Raw genomic sequence first — 16,790 nt, forward strand, 5'->3', positions numbered from 1 at the left:
AGAATTCCTAGCCAAATGCTCTTCCTCACTGTTGTGAGGAATGGTAACAATGATGATGATGATGATAATATTCTTACGTCTTGAGTTAAATATTTCCTACATCTTACTGTATTTAAGCTTGGCAATAATTCGCTGAGGTAGAATCATCAGCCCTACTTTAGAGATGAGAAACTAAGTTAGTGAGGTGAATGGCTTGCCTAAGTCCCTTAAGTATGTCTCTGACTTCCCAGACTGCAGACCGTCTCTCTATAAATCATAGTGATGTTAACTTACCTGTTTCTTGAAAGAGTGGTCTTCTCAAGATTAGATCACTGGTGTCCTAAGCACTATCTACCCACTGTAGCATCCTTTTTTCTCTAACTTTTCTATGATGGGGGTATTGTGGGATGCAATAAACTTGCAGTTGGAATGATTCTTTTGGGTTTTTTGGGGCTATGTTTGAGAACTTTTTCAAAGACTCTGTCTGGACAGTATCTTACAGATCATTTTCTTCCAAAATATTGCCCTTTACTTCTGATTCATGCCACAGAAACAGAGCATTTCTAAATAAACAAACAGAAAGTACATCAGAATGACTTTATGCCCGAGTTTCTGATTGCTCAGATGACAACCCAGTTCTATCGCACCACACATTATGTTTTGAATCATTTCCCTTAACCTAAGTATCTCTAGTAACCAAATTATAGTAACGTCCCCAAGGCAACCTGAGGTTTGGAAACCAAGTGGGCAGTTCCAAATTCTTAGTGGACCATTCCAAGGCATGCAAGCAAGAGCTAAGGTCAGAGCCCGTTAGAAGAGGGTGGGGAAAGAGGCTGTGTGGAGAGAGATTCATGGCTTTCCATTGTACTGGAATTTAACTGGAATGAGTGAAGGCAATTTCATTTAAGAATCTCTTCCCCCTGTCACCTCATTAGCACCTCCAATGAAAGGCAGCTGTGAGACTGTTAACTCTTTGCTTGCACATTCTTGAAAGTGCTGTTGGCTGAGATCTCTTGTCCTTGTGAGAAGATACCCTGCTGTCACCAATCTGGGTATCTGTAGCATTGAAATTAAGGTTTTTCCAAGACTCATATTTATACCCCAATAGCACGCCATTCTGTGGAGTGAGACATGCATTTCTGCCAGGTTTTGTATATTTTCAACTACTACTCCATAAGCTGCAGTATGTTGGGTTTTTTGAAATTTGGCTGCCTCAAATACTTTTCAGAATTAAATGAGAGCATATGTGAACATTCATTAAGTTATTAACTCATTCACTCACTCACACTTACTGTGAGTCACATTGGATGAGTGCCTGTTATAGGTCAGGTGACACATCAACGTCAGGGGTCTAAACATTGTACCTTCCTTCAAGGAGTGTACTCTTGAATGTGAGTTTAAATCATTATTCCAGTGTCATGTGATAAAATCATGGCAAAAGTTACAATGGGAGCATAGAAAGGAGAGGAAGTAAAGCAGAGTCATCTAAGGGAGGTCAGGGAAGATGGAAGAGAAGGTATTGGGTTGGCCAAAATGCTTGTTCTGGTTTTTCCATAACAACTCCCAGAAATATCCAAATGAAATTTTGGCTAACCCAATACTTGTGCTGTTTTGGGCAATAAATGGAAGTTAGATATCTGGAGAAGAGCTGAGATGGAAAAGCAACCTGTGCAAAATCAAGAAAGGATGGTTTTGGCATGATGTTAGAGACCAGTTTTGTGTGCAGTGTAGTGGATGCTGTAGTCCACAGCCCAGATACCGCTATGGGATGCAGACACATCCTCCCAGCTACTGGGAATGTTGATGGCTAAAAAAACCTCAGCTGAACCCCTTTAGGAAATTGCCCTCAACTAATTGCCTCTTCCCTTGGGAGAGTATGCATCTAAGACACAGAGGTACTTCAAGATAGATAATTCTGACTGTGCACCCTATTTGAAGAGCTCCCAGTAAGATCTTCTGAAGCTTCTGTTGCAACTATACCACATTTCATCTTCTCCCTGTGATCCTGCTCTCACAGCTGGTGTCCTCTGGCAACTGGTACAAGAGAGACTCAAAAAGCTCACACCTGGATGTGACACAACCTTTCTACTCACATCAGGAGGACTTAATTTCAGGTCATACCTAGCTACCAAAAATGCTAGAAGATGTCATTTCTAGCTTATGCACATAGTCTCAACTCTGTCATAGATAAGAGAGAAAACTCGCTTGGTGCACAATGCTTCTGTACAGGTGAGATATCTAGGGAGGGAAGCAGAAATCATTTCAGGTTAAACAGAGTGCTAAGACAAGGTATTAGAACTTGCTTCTGCAAATCATGGGGAGCCAGTGAGTGTGCGGGGATTGGATAGTGAATAATTTACCAGAAGGAATTTTATTGTTAGGTGAGCCAAACAACTATACAACTCTTCCTGTGGAAATAGTGTTTTATCATGGTATTTTTAGCAAAGGATAGGATCTCTGATCTGAACCTAGTTGATGTTTCTGCTCCCTACTTTCTTGTCACCTGAGGAAAAAAATGGACATTGCTCTGTCAGAACAACTGTGGATGAACTGTTCTCAACCTTTCTTTGAAAGAATTGACATAGCAGTTTCCTCCCTCCGTCTCCCAGAAGCACAGGTGCAGAGCCTAAGGGTGAGATTTAGCGAGTTAAAAAAAAAAAAATAGAATGTCATCATCTACTTAGAGATGGGATAATGTGGAAGAAAGAGGACTAGTCTTTTGGGTCTAGTCAAGAGATGTGGGCTTGGTCTTGTGCTGATTCTGTCTCTAGATTGATGACTTTTCTCACATTGCTTGGATTCTCTGTCACTCACCTCTAAGTGAAGTCTCTTGATAGTATTAAGAAGTTGACTTCAGCTTAAAAACTTAACTGTGCTTTGATAGGCTCAAAACCTGAAGTTTGGAACCAGCTGACATTGGAGCTCTAGAAAGGTATGTAGAATTTAATTAAAGTTTCTGTCTTAATTTTAGCAAAATCAATCACTGCCTGACAACAAACAACAGTCTAGTAATCATTCTGTGATCTCTCATAAACCGAGGAGGTGAGTTTTACTTTTTTTCAGCCAATTCCAGATTCTGATTCCCCTGAATATTGAGCAAAGGGGAAATTTCAAGAGAAGGTCTCTGGATGGTTCATGGCTACAGGGCATCTCATATTACAAAGGCTTAGAAAGAGTTCACAGGAGAATGACTAGCGTATTCTTTCCTCATGGTATTCTGATGTCTGCGTGCGTGCTAAGTTGTTTCAATTGTGTCCGACTCTTTGCAGCCCGTGGACTATAGCCTACCAGGCTCCTCTGTCCATGAGATTCTCTAGGCAGGGATACTGGAGTGGGAAGCCATTTCCTTCTCCAGGGGATCTTCCTGACCCAGGAGTTGAACTTGAGTGACTTATGTCTCCTGCACTGGGAGGCAGGTTCTTTAAAATTAGTGCCACCTGGGAAGCCCCATTCTGATGTCTATGGGAAAGGGATTATGTGAGAAAGGAATTATGAGAGTTGGCATTTAACTTGGGAGCCAACCAGATCGCTCTGGATTGGCCTTGAGCTTGGGCAGCAGAACACACTCTCAGCTGCTTTGGGAGTGACAGACACATTTCCATTGTTTTGGGCCCGTTTTAGAGAGGAAGTAGCTACAGTCTGTGAAGGCAGTAGCTTAAGGAGCCAAGGAGAACAGAGGTGAGCAATTAGGGCAGAATACAATTAACTGAGCAGGAAATTCACCAGAACACCAGGACTCCCATTGGCCAAAAGAACCACGCGTGACCTCCTCTGCCCTCACATGACTATGACACTCATTTCTCCACCTTAAAAAAAATAGAGTAGCACCTGCTAGAGGTTCAGTCTTAAGTGACTTCGGTCACCCATAGCTGTTGGCTGAAGGGCAAGAATCTTGTATTTGCAATTGGAATCAATGGGTAGTGAGGTGTGCACACAAACCATCAATGCTTTGATGGCAAATCCTCCCTTTTCAGATAGTTTTGAAAGGCCAATTTACTTAGAAAGTCTTATTTCCCCCAGATTAGCAGTCACGTCAGCACTTCAAATGCTAGCAGGGAGCAGGAATCAGTATCATGTTTGTCTAGAATGTGGGAGGTGTCAGACACCTGGGCCTCTGTTCATCCTGGGACATGGTACAGGAGGGAACTGGGGCACAATGCAGTTCTTATTCTGAATCTGCATCCATCTGTACTCTGCAGCGGGCAGACAAAAGAGGATTGTTAGCACTTCAAGCTACCTTGACAGAGTCATCCTGCTTGACTCTTTATTAATTGCCCCGTCTGCTAAGTGAGCACTGTCTGACACAGGTTGGTCCACCCCTCTTAAAGCCCTTCGTCTGCTTCCTATTGGTTCCACATGTGTTAGTATTTGTTCTCAGTAGGCAGAGATTCCAGAGAGAAAATGAACCGCTGCAGATCGATTGCAGTATCAGTCATGCAGAAGACATGGTGCAGTGTGCCATTTGATTTCCATCTAGTTTTAACCCTTGCAAGGTAGTGGCCCTGGCTTCTTGGGTTTTGTTGACCTCAGTTGTTTGAAGTCTCAGAGGCTAAAGGTAAGAGAAAAGGCAGTCTGAGGCTTGGAGATGGCATTTCCCCTTTAAGTTGAAATCTTTTTGTATCTTTCCGAGACAGGGCAATAGAAAAGCCAAAAAGCATTCACGTAGTGTGTGTGTGTGTGTGTGTGTGTGTGTGTGTGTGTGTGTGTGTGTGTGTGTGTGTGTGTGTGTGTGTGTGTGTGTGTGTGTGTGTGTGTGTGTGTGTGTGTGTGTGTGTGTGTGTGTGTGTGTGTGTGTGTGTGTGTGTGTGTGTGTGTGTGTGTGTGTGTGTGTGTGTGTGTGTGTGTGTGTGTGTGATACTGCTGCTGTGAAAAGATATGCCTTGTTTTTGTAGCCAATGATAACTCCCCACAAAAGTATACTGACAGCACCGTCAGACTGTGCCCACACTGACAAAAGACAGACCAGCCCATCTCAACAGTTTACTTAGGCAACCATTCTTCCTACTATGATGTGTCTTTGTCTTTTCCTTTATTTTGTTTTAGAGAGATTCAATGAGATTGAGTTAAGGATGTGGTGCCTATTTCAGCCTCAGCTCTGCAATTTCCAGATTTAGCCTGGATTATGTTACAGCCCTCCTGATACTGAGAGATTTTCCTATGGACAACTTGGAGATAGAAGAGAGAAACAGGAAGGGTGTGGTGTCTCCTTTCAAACTTCCTTTATACTGGAGTCTGAGGGTTACATGGATCTGTGTGTGTTTACATGCATGTGTGGATGTGTGTATGCGTGTGAGGGAGAGGGAGAAAAGGGAAAAAAGTACTGTAGAGCAAACAAAGCTTTTGCTCCTTGATGTTGCTCCTTAACTTCTCAATGAGGATTTTTGAGCTCCCTGCTGTTTATTGAAACTCCAGGAACATAAAGATGGAGACCTTGGAGGGAGGAATGAGCTCTTATCTCACTATACAGTGGAGAACCTGAGGTTTTGGAATGACTTAGTAGTTTCTTGTCAACCCCTGAAATCTCGTTTTCTGCCCTGTGACCCTGACTTAGATTCTGAACCATACAGTGATGATTGAAGCAGGTCTGTCTGTCCCTCTCCTGTACTCTCTTCCTTGGAAGGGAAAACTGTATCTCTTGGGATTCCTGCTGTTGGAGGCAACAGAAAATAGAGTCAAAACTGGTGTACATAAAAAAGGTGTTTTACAATTTTACAATACACGTGGGGTAGGGGTAGGACTGGCTTTGGCCATGCCTGCATTATTAAGTCACTTCAGTCATGTCAAACTCCTTGTGAACTTATGCACTATAGCTTGCCAGGCTCCTCTGTCCATGGAATTCTCCAGGTAAGAATACTGGAGTGAGTTGCCATTTCCTTCTCCATGGCTGCACAGGGGGACTCAAAGTCCTTAGGAGCTGGTCCATTTCTATCTTTGAATCATCTCTGCTCTTTCTAAGTCTTGCTTCCTTCTCAGACTCCATATGTTGGTATGAAGACTGCATTAGTGCCTTCCAATTTCATGTCTGGGTAGAAAGAGAACTTTTTTTTTCTTTCCAGTGCACTAGAAAATGTCTCACTGGGTCTGGCTTAGATTAGTTCACTTGTACAAACAGGAACCAACCCTGCGGCCAGGGGATGCAGTTCTCTGGCCTGGACTGAAGCTATCGTTTTCTTGGAGCTGGAGTAGAAGTCAGTCTTAAGTTCATTAAGGAGAAGGTTTTTTTTTCTAAGAGAAAAATCTGAGTATTGTTATCAAAGGAAGAGGGATCAGAGGTTGCCTGTCTAAAGAACAGTCCAAAATCTTAGAAATATAAAGAACAAAAAGGTAATTTGGTCAAGCAGCGTCATGATGCATGTTTGTACATCTGTATGTAGTATGCATGTATGTATCATTTCTCTTTCTTTCTCTCTGGTGTGTGTATGTGTACTCATAAGGACACTGGTCCAACATACTGATTTTGAAATCAGATGTCCTGGGTTCAAATCTTAATTCCAACAGTTCATGGACGTTTGGATAAGTTACTTAAAATCTTGGATTGCTTAAAACTTATGCTATAAAGAACTGTGATTGTGTTCAGTCAGTTCAGTTGCTCAGTGGTGTCCAACCTTTTGAGACCCCATGGACTGCAGCACCCCAGGCTTCCCTGTCTATCACCAACTCCCGTAGCTTACTCAAACTCATGTCCATTGAGTCAGTGATGCCATTCAACCATCTCATCCTCTGTTGTCCCCTTCTCCTCCCATCTTTAATCTTTCCCAGCATCTGGGTGTTTCAAATGAATCAGTTCTTCACATCAGGTGGCCAAAGCATTGAAGTTTCAGCTTCAGCATCAGTCCTTCCAATGAATATTCAGGACTGATTTCCTTTAGGATGGACTGGTTGGATCTTCTGGCAGTCCAAGGGACTCTCAAGAGTCTTCTCGAACACCACAGTTCAAAAGCATCAATTCTTTGGTGCTCAGCTTTCTTTATAGTCCAACTCTCACATCCATATATGACTACTGGAAAAACCATAGCCTTGACGAGATGTGCCTTTGTTGGCAAAGTAATATCTCTGCTTTTTAATATGCTGTCTAGGTTGGTCATAATTTTCTTCCAAGGAGCAAGCGTCTTTTAATTTTATGGCTGCAGTCACCATCTGCCGTGATTTTGGAGCTCAAAAAAATAGAAGTCTGACACTGTTTCCACTGTTTCCCCATCTATTTGCTATGAAGTGATGGGACCAGATGCCATGATCTTAGTTTTCTCAATGTTGAGCTTTAAGCCAACATTTACACTCTCCTCTTTCACTTTTATCAAGAGGCTCTTTAGTTCTTTGCTTTCTGCCATAAGGGTGGTGTCATCTGCATATCTGAGGTTATTGATATTTCTCCCGGCAATCTTGATTCCAGCTTGTGCTTCATCCAGCCCAGCATTTCTCATGATGTACTCTGCATATAAGTTAAGCAAAGAGGGTGATAGTATACAACCTTGACGTACTCCTTTCCTGATTTGGAATCAGTCTGTTGTTCCATGTAGAGTTCTAACTGCTGATTCTTGACCTGCATACAGATTTCTCAGGAGGCATGTCAGGTGGTCTGGTATTCCCATCTCTGTAAGAATTTTCCAGAGTTTGTTGTGATCCACCCAGTCAAAGGCTTTGGCGTAGTCAATAAAGCAGAAGTAGATGTTTTTCTGGAACTCTCTCGTTTTTTGGATGATCCAACGGATGTTGGCAATTTGATCTCTGGTTCCTCTGCCTTTTCTAAATCCAGCTTAAACATCTGGAAGTTCATGGTTCATGTACTATTGCACTGTCGGCTTGGAGAATTTTGAGCATTACTTTCCTAGCATGTGAGATGAGTGCAATTGTGCAGTAGTTTGAGCATTCTTTGGGATTGGAATGAAAACTGATGTTTTCCAGTCCTGTGGCCACTGCTGAGTTTTCCAAATTTGCTGGCATTTTGAGTGAAGCACTTTCACAGCATCATCTTTTAAGATTTGAAACAGCTCAACTGGAATTCCATCACCTCCACTAGCTTTGTTCTTAGTTGTGCTTCCTAAGGCGCACTTGACTGTGCATTCCAGGATGTCTGGCTCTAGGTGAGTGATCCCTCCATTGTGATCATCTGGGTCATGAAGATCTTTTTTGTATAGTTCTTCTGTGTATTCTTGCCACCTCTTGTTAATATCTTCTGCTTCTGTTAGGTCCAAACCATTTGTGTCCTTTATTGTGCCCATCTTTGCATGAAATGTTCCCTTGGTATCTCTAATTTTCTTGAAGAGATCTCTAGTCTTTTCCATTCTATTGTTTTCTTCTATTTCTTTGCAATGATCACTGAGAAAGGCTTTCTTATCTCTCCTTGCTATTCTTTGGAACTCTGCATTCACATGGGTATATCTTTCCTTTTCTCCTTTGCCTTTTGCTACTCTTCTTTCACAGCTATTTAGAAAGCCTCCTCAGACAAGCATTTTGCCTTTTTGCATTTCTTTTCCTTGGGATGGTCCCTGTCTCCTGTACAATGTCATGAACCTCCGTCCATAGTTCTTTAGGCATTCTGTCTATCAGATCTAATCCCTTGAATCTATTTGTCACTTCCACTGTATAATCTTAAGGGATTTGAATTAGGTCATACCTGAATGGTCTAGTTGTTTCCCCTACTTTCTTCAATTTAAGTCTGAATTTGGCAATAAAGTGTTCATGGTCTGAGCCACAGTCAGCTCCCAGTCTTGTTTTTGCTGACTGTATAGAACTTCTCCATCTTTGCCTGCAAAGAATATAATCAATCTCATTTTGGTATTGACCGTCTGGTGACATCTATGTATAGAATCTTCTCTTGTATTGTTTGAAGAGTGTGTTTGCCATGACCAGTGCATTCCCTTGGCAAAACTCTATTAGCCTTTGCCCTGCTTCATTCTGTACTCCAAGGCCAAATTTGCCTGTTACTCCAGTTATATCTTAACTTCCTACTTTTGCATTCCAGTCCCCTATAATGAAAAGGACATCTTTTTTGGGTGTTAATTCCAGAAGGTGTTGTAGGTCTTCACAGAACTGTTTAACTTCTTCAGCATTACTGGTCGGGTTAAATCAGCATAATTTCTAAAGAAACAGGTAGCTACCTTGTTAAAAAAAACCCATTTGTCTATTCTTATTTCTGCCAGAAGCAAAAATAATATTTCATGATAATTGAATAATTTCTTGAAAACATTTGATGTAATCTCAGCTAGCATCTTGAGAGTTGTCAAAAATTCTTCTTTTCTAGTTTTTGTGTTTCTCTGGGAGGAGAAACTAGGTTTCCTTCCCAGATACCTCTTTCCCACTGTCAGAGACCCTCTTGGATGGATGTTTTGCATAAATGTAACCCAGAATTACTGTGTATATATGAAAAATGAAATGATATGTCTTTTCAGTGAGAACATCTTTTACTGTATTAAGCTTACACCCTGCCACAGGTATCTATTAGTCCACAAATATTTCACCTTCCCACAAATGTTTCAACACCTGGGACACAAAGTCTCATTCAGAAATAAAAGTGTGCACCACATTTGTGTCTGAAATTCAATCTTCAAGCATTACTTGATTAGAATGAACATTATAATGCATTGTAATTTTTTTCATTTAAATAGCAGCCAATAAATTTATACCATAATCTATCCCCCATCCCAAAACATTTTCAAAAAGGTTTCAATTAATGCCATTTTAACCATCCAGCATCTAAATATTTACCAAACTCTTTAGGTGCCCAAGGCAAGCGCACCATAGTATGTGTATATGTTATTCCCAAACTCCTAAATTATCTCCGGAAGAACTACACAAAAAAGACCTTCATCACATGATGGTGTGATCACTCATCTAGAGCCAGACATCCTGGAATGCTAAGTCAAGCTGAAACTTCAATGCTTTGGCCACCTGATGTGAAGAACTGATTCATTTGAAACACGCTGATGCTGGGAAAGATTAAAGATGGGAGGAGAAGGGGAGAACAGAGGATGAGATGGTTGGGAGTCATCACCCACTCAATGGACATGAGTTTGAGTAAGCTACAGAAGTTGGTGATGGACAGGGAAGCCTGGGGTGCTGCAGTCCATGGGGTCTCAAAGGGTCGGACATGACTGAGTGACTGAACTTAACCCCCTCCCCCACTTTATCTTCTTTGGTAACCATAAGTTTGTTTTCTATGTCTGTGAGCCTAGTTCTGTCTTTTAAGTAATTTGATTTCCATCATTGTTTAGATTCCATGTATAAGTGATATCATCTGATATTTGTGTTTCTGTCTGACTTACTTCACTTAGTATAATCTCTATGTCTATCCATGTTGCTGCAAGTGGCATTATTTCATTATATTTTATGGCTTAGTAACATTCCATATATATATATATGTATATGCACATACACACCTCAACTTCTTTATCCACCTATCAGTGAACATTTAGATTGTATCCATGTCTTTGCTATTGTAAATTGTGTTGCTTTGAGCATTAGGATGCATGTATCTTTTCGAATTAGAACTTTCATCTTTCCCAGATATATATCAAGGAGTGAAATTGCAGGATCATATGGAAACTCTATTTTTAGTTTTTTAAGGGACCTCCATACTGTTCTCCATAGTGGTTGCACCAATTTATATTTTACACCTCTTTTTGGAAGGAGAGGTAAAGGCATATTGAAAACTGATGTGCTTCCCATATAGAAGCAATTGTGGCCACTGTTTTGCAATTCACCAAAGAAGCCAAACTATCTTCGACAAGCCAGTTAGCACGGCTGAAGTCTGTTTCCCCACCTGAAAATTATGGATAATAACCACTTCTAGGGTAGAGAAATAAGTAATATCAGACTTCTAAAGTGCCTAGAGCAATGGTATTTAGTCAATATTAATTCTACCTCCAAAGCTCTCCCCAATTCTATCATACATCCTATTGACTATGCAAACATGGCAATTCCTACAAATCTCTTCATGATCCTCTGAAACTCCCACTGATGTTCCCATCCAATGCTTCTGCTCTTTCCTTTATTTGAAATATTTTCTCTTCACTGCTTAATCTATAAAACTTTATTCATACTCCAGGATATCAAGTCCCATTCCTTTGTCACTCCTGGACTTCTCTGGCCATCATGACTGCCTCATTTTCTAAATTCTGGCAGCCCTTGTGATTTATGCCATTATTTAACCATTTGTTTATATAGATTCCTGTGACTTTTGCATGGCCTTGTGGAATTATTTGGGCTTCCCTGGTGGCTCAGATGGTAAACAATCTGCCTGAGATGCAGGAAACCCAGGATCGATCCCTGGGTTGGGAAGAACCCCTGGAGAAGGGAATGGCTACCCACTCCAGTATTTTCGCCTGGAGAATTCCATAGACAGGGGAGCCTGGCAGGCTACAGTCCATTGGGTCACAAAGAGTTGGATGCACCTGAGTGACTAACACTTCTACTTCATGGAATTATTTGATATTAATATTCCCTAATTTGTGAACTGCATGTCACCAGCTATGCTGTAAACCCTTAAAAGATGGAGACAGTAGGACAGGATGGTGAAATAACAAAAGACTTAAAAGATTAGCCACATAGCCTCAGCCGTTTTAGTCCTTAATGGTTACTAGCTGAATGGACATGAGCAAGTTACTTAACTTTTCTGAACCTTAATTTCAGAATCATTAAAATGATAATATATATGCCTAGCATTGTTGTTATAAAGATCAGATAAGATTTACAGAGGAACATTCTTTTAAGTATTGTAAAGTATCACTTAAGTATTTGGCCTGGTATATGTTTAATGAGTATTCATTAAATAAATACTGCACACACAGGAAACATAAGAAACTAGATCTATTGAGTTTATTTGTGCAGGAACATGGATGTTCTTTTAATTTACCCCCAAAAAGGAAACTAAAATACCAAGGTTTTGGCAAAATCAACTTGATGGTTTCCAGTTGAATGACTCTACCATGTCCAATTACAATTCTAGTTTTTAGTATAGTTCAGCAAGAGAAAAGACATGAGTGGTGGTTCAGTATTATTCTAAAATAGTTTCTGTTACAAAGCTTCTTTTAGAGGGAACATTTTGAAGGAGCCTACATTTTGGTCAGCTGTTTCAGCTATGGAATGTTAATGTGGTTGCAATTGAGTTAACTTTCAAGCGCATCATGGAGAGGCTTGTTTTACTCACACCCTACATGAAAAGTATTCCATCCCAGCTCTAATGCTAATAGATTAAGTCCATCAGAGCAAGGTTAGAATTGCAAGATTGGAACTTGTCAGGCTCCGTGCTAAACTATTCCATGCAGGCCTCCAAAGAGCCGCCTGTTTATATTAGATTTTAATATTTCTAGGGAGAGAGAGCTATGAACTTTCCATGTCTATCACATTTATCTTTAAGAAGATCATCTCGTTGCACACCAAACTCTCACTGCCAAGTGAGACTTGTTTTGTTTTGTCCTAAATGGGGATATTGAACAGCTGGTCCATGTCATTTTTATGACAAGTTTCATACACTTGAATTCAGTTAATAGGTTGCCTCTCTTATTTTCCTTCATCCCAGCTTTCTTAACCTTCCTAGAGAGTTTTGTTTTTCTTTCCAAAAATCATTTTTATTACCATTTTCAGGGCTCAGAGAATTCAGGCCTCAAACTGGACAGAAAAATAAAGTAATTCCTGAGTTCCTGGCCAGTGTTTGTAATGACATTACTTCTTGTGTTCTTTGTATGTGTGTTTGACACTGGTTGTAGTATGTCTGGACATCATATATTTTACTGTTGATTCAAATTCATGTCATGGACTGTAGCATATTTCTTTCTTTGAAAAAAATGGTTCTCAGCTTTTTGTTTACATATTTTGGAATTTATAAATAAGCACATGAGAAAAAAAAATTACACACTCTCCATCTATTTAGAAATAGCCCCTCAGTTAGATGTTGGCTTCATGACTTCTAGGGCACAAAAGGTTGGTTTTCTCATTCCTCCCTGTCAGGTTTGCCCTCTTCCTGCTTCAGTCCTTTCTCTATCTATAGCAGACTTGCTATGATCCAAGGTAAACAGTCGTGGCCCTCGGCAGTGGAAGAGTAAGTTGAAAAGTAATTGCGTATTTTCAAGAACAAAAAGACATTAAGTTAATTCTGCAAATGGTGGAAAATGAATATTATCTTTATAGAGGGATATTTTAAATATTAAATACACACATACATATAATTTTTAGAACTATGTCTGAACATAGTAAGAACTGAATAAATGTTAACTTATTATTTCAGTTATAATAGCTATTGTTCTCACTGATCTTATTGTAGTCTTTGTCATCATCATGATTAAATGCTCCTACAGACTGAGCCTGGCTCTGAGGCCTGGGAAACTATCTCTAGGATCTCTTGGTTTGGTAGGAATGACAGATAAGAAATTTTATAATTGAAGTCTCCAGCAGATCTAAACCAGAATGAAACAAAACACACAAACAATTCTTTGACCTGTATTAGCTTCTTAGTTTCCCTAAAATACCTGCCTCCAGGCTCAACTACACCTTAAGTCTTTTGGTCACCCTCTGCTCTCCTACAATAATTTATCCAATTCTTATTTCATTATCTCATTCATTATTTTGTCAGCACTGAATATTTCCAGAAAATAACGATGCTGTTCAGGGCCCCGTTTTTTCAATATCATTTATTATCATTTTTTAATGCATTCATTCAAGAAAGATGTTCTTCCCTTATTGGCCCACTTTTGATGGCTATAATTAAGAAATGGTCCCATGACTCTAACAGAATTTGCAATATAACATTTGCTTTTTTATGATAACAAACCAATAGTCAGCCTCATCAAAACACTGAAATAAATCAATCAAGCTGGTTGTTAACTTTGAAACAGTTTTACATTGTCATCATTGATTTGACATCCCTTCACTTTCTCCCATGTGACTTGGTAGGTCTCTTTTGAGAATTTTCTTTATTTCACACAGCTTCTATTCTTATCGACATTTGAAAATTTTACACAGATAGATGGCATTGTGGTATGATCTACTCTCTATCCCTCCTCAATTCAATTTTGTCAGCTATCACATAGTACAAATTTGGGGATTTTGTTAATGGAAGAAGGGTCTTGATCTTTAGGGAAGCACTTGAAGAACTGAAAGGGAATCCACATGTATCTGGTGGTAAACTCTTCTTCCTCTCACTCTCCCTCACTCTCTTTTTTTCCCTTAGGTTGTGTCTTTGATTTTATGTTTATGAAGCAAAAAGTGACTGGGAAAGAGATTGCAGTGGGAAGTTATGCAGTGGGATGATATATACACACATATATGTGTGTATACACATATGCTCATATATTACTCTATTGATCTCTACTACTTTATAGAAGATAATATCTGGAGCTATGCTTTGCAAATGAGAAAACTTAGATGGAGGAGGATGATTAACTTGACAGGGTTACACAGCTACTGGGGGGAAGATCTGAAGGCAAAACCACATGTGTCTTACGTCTTCAGATGTTGGCTTCTCCAAGAAGCAAAGCCCAGATCACAACAGAGGGTCCCATTGCTTGCTTTGTCTGATGTGGTGGCTTGTGCACAGAAGGTGTTAAGAAAACGTGCCTGAAGTAGCTTTGAAGAAAGAATAGGGACAAGAATGTTTTAAAAGCTATCCGTTGATGAGGAGTCCTGGGAATTGAGAAATTCAATACCATGGGTGGGAAAGTCCAAAGCAATTACATCTGTGAGTGTTAAAAACGTGTTGTGTGCTTTCTTTCTCTGCTGAAGGAGAAGGCTGTTTACATTATGGGGGATTGTTCCGGTCTGTACCAAAGAGCTTGTTAAGGGTGACAGACAGGTTTGTGGCACGAACGTGCACTCCAAATTAGATGAATGGTGAAATTATGAAGCAATCAAATGGCAAAGCTTTTAGCAGACTGCAGTACATTGCCCTGTTTTGCTACCCCTAGGCCTGTTAGCATAAAAGAGGCTATAAAGATAAAGTGCACAATATTATTCAAGTCTCCGAGTTCAACAAACACAGGCAGCCGGCACTTGATGACGAGCATCCTCAGGATGACTCAAAGCTGCTTCGCCTCCCCGAGGGCTGATTCAGAACCACTTCTCCCCTCACCAGGACAATATTTGGGGGTCTCGTGTGAATTAGGAAGAAGAGAGAGAAACACCAGGCTCATTTTGACTTCCCTCCTTCTCTCCTTCTTTCACAGTGGTCAGGGGAAGGAGAGTTGGGTAGGCTAAACCTCCCCTTGGCGTGGAGGAGTGAATGATGAGGGGTTTGGGTCTCAGTCTACTGGTTTCTCTCCATCAAGAAGGGAAAGGAAAGTGCCACTCCCATTGCAGGGTGGGGGCTTCTCATTAAGGGGAAAGAGATGAGACTCCAAAAGGAGACCCAAAGGACTATTGGTCCAAACCTCTCATGTTACGTGTGAGATGCAGAGATGGTAGGTGACTTGTCGGAGGCTGCCCAGCTTTTCCATTTCAGTGCTGTTTCCCTGCAAACATTTTAGGATGGGGGTGGGAGGATAATATTTATATATCTTCTCCAATGGGATGTAGCTCAGAAGCCCAAAATGTCACAGCGTGGCATGCATGCTCAGTCATGTATGACTCTTTGCAACTCCATCAACTGTAGCCTGCCAGGCCTCTCTGTTCATGGAATTGTCCAGGCAAGGATACTGGAGTGAGTTGCTGTTTCCTACTCCAGGAATTGAATCCACATATCTTGCGTCTCCTGCATTGGCAGCCAGATTCTTTACCTCTGGCACCACCTGGGAAGCCCAATATGAGAAAGTTACAAAGCTTCTCTGGTTGAAGGAGGACATAGGAGTGAGGTGGCGGGTGGGGTCCTGGAATCCTATCCTCTCAGCCTCTCTTCACCCCTCTGGTCTTAGAAGATAGGCTTTAGAAACCCCAGGATTCTGAGAAAAACTTCAGCGCCAGAATATTTGATGTTTTGTTTTTCCCCCCTTTCCTGCCAATCCACTAAAAGTTATTTATTTAATTTTTCCCTGACTCTTCTCATCTTACCCAATTCAAACACTTTTCCCATTATGAATTCCACCTTTGCAGGAGCTGGTGCCACAATTACGGCTGAGCAGCATTTGCTGACCTTGATCTTGTTATCCTGACCTGACAGCCAGAAATGGAGGCTTTGAGAGGTTAAGTGACAGCTAGGATATGGCAGAGCTGGAATCTGACACCATAGCTCTCTGATCCTGAACCCATGCTTGTCTCTTAATCATGCTACTCTGCTTCCAGAACAGAAGGCTGAGCTGTAGTTTTGCAAGTTGTCTGCCCTGTATCTTTGGATGATTTTTTCCCCAGGAGGGGAAATGATGATAGTAGTCTAGATGAGATCTAGAGCCCTTTCTACTCGAATGTTCTGCAGTTCAGTATCGATTATAGTTTAAGCTAATAGTTCACTTAAAAAGAAGGGAGACTGTCTTCCCCGAAATGTTTGGACATTGAGATTCTGGAGGCAATGGCCCACATCTAGGAGTTTTTGCTTGTTTGTCCTTTTTACAGATCATTTTTAATACAAAACCATGTGGAGGACCCTTTGTTCTTTACTAATCTGTTTGTATTCCTCTATCTCTCCCATGCCCAACCACATTCTAAATTTGGTCTGTGACTGTGAGGGATGTATGTTATAGGGCTTATTAGAAATAACAGTCAAATACTTCTATGTGGTGCCAAGTCTTGCTGATGTCACAGGCCCACCAATTTGCAGTAGCATGTAGCATGGTTAACAGTGGAGCCATCTCCATGAACCCATCTGTATGGGAGGATGGCTGGTTCCTGACACCATACTCTCCTGGGACAAAGTGAATAATTCTGTCCAGTGGGCAGATGTTTGGTCCACA

The 16,790-nt window shown here is 40.8% G+C and overlaps 1 long non-coding RNA gene across 1 annotated transcript in view; it reads left to right on the forward strand.

Annotated features, from left to right (window-relative positions):
* Positions 1 to 750: 750 nt before the first annotated feature.
* Positions 751 to 16,790, forward strand: part of LOC145538360 (uncharacterized) — a 342,784-nt gene continuing 326,744 nt past the window's right edge. Inside the window, exons 1-2 of the long non-coding RNA XR_014076799.1 lie at positions 751 to 778; positions 2,864 to 2,911. This is a non-coding gene — a long non-coding RNA (uncharacterized LOC145538360). The remainder of the gene's footprint in view (positions 779 to 2,863; positions 2,912 to 16,790) is intronic.

The sequence above is a fragment of the Giraffa tippelskirchi genome, chromosome 1, assembly GCF_054371585.1.
Source record: "Giraffa tippelskirchi isolate mGirTip1 chromosome 1, T2T-mGirTip1v1.2.pri, whole genome shotgun sequence".
Taxonomy (NCBI): domain Eukaryota; kingdom Metazoa; phylum Chordata; class Mammalia; order Artiodactyla; family Giraffidae; genus Giraffa; species Giraffa tippelskirchi.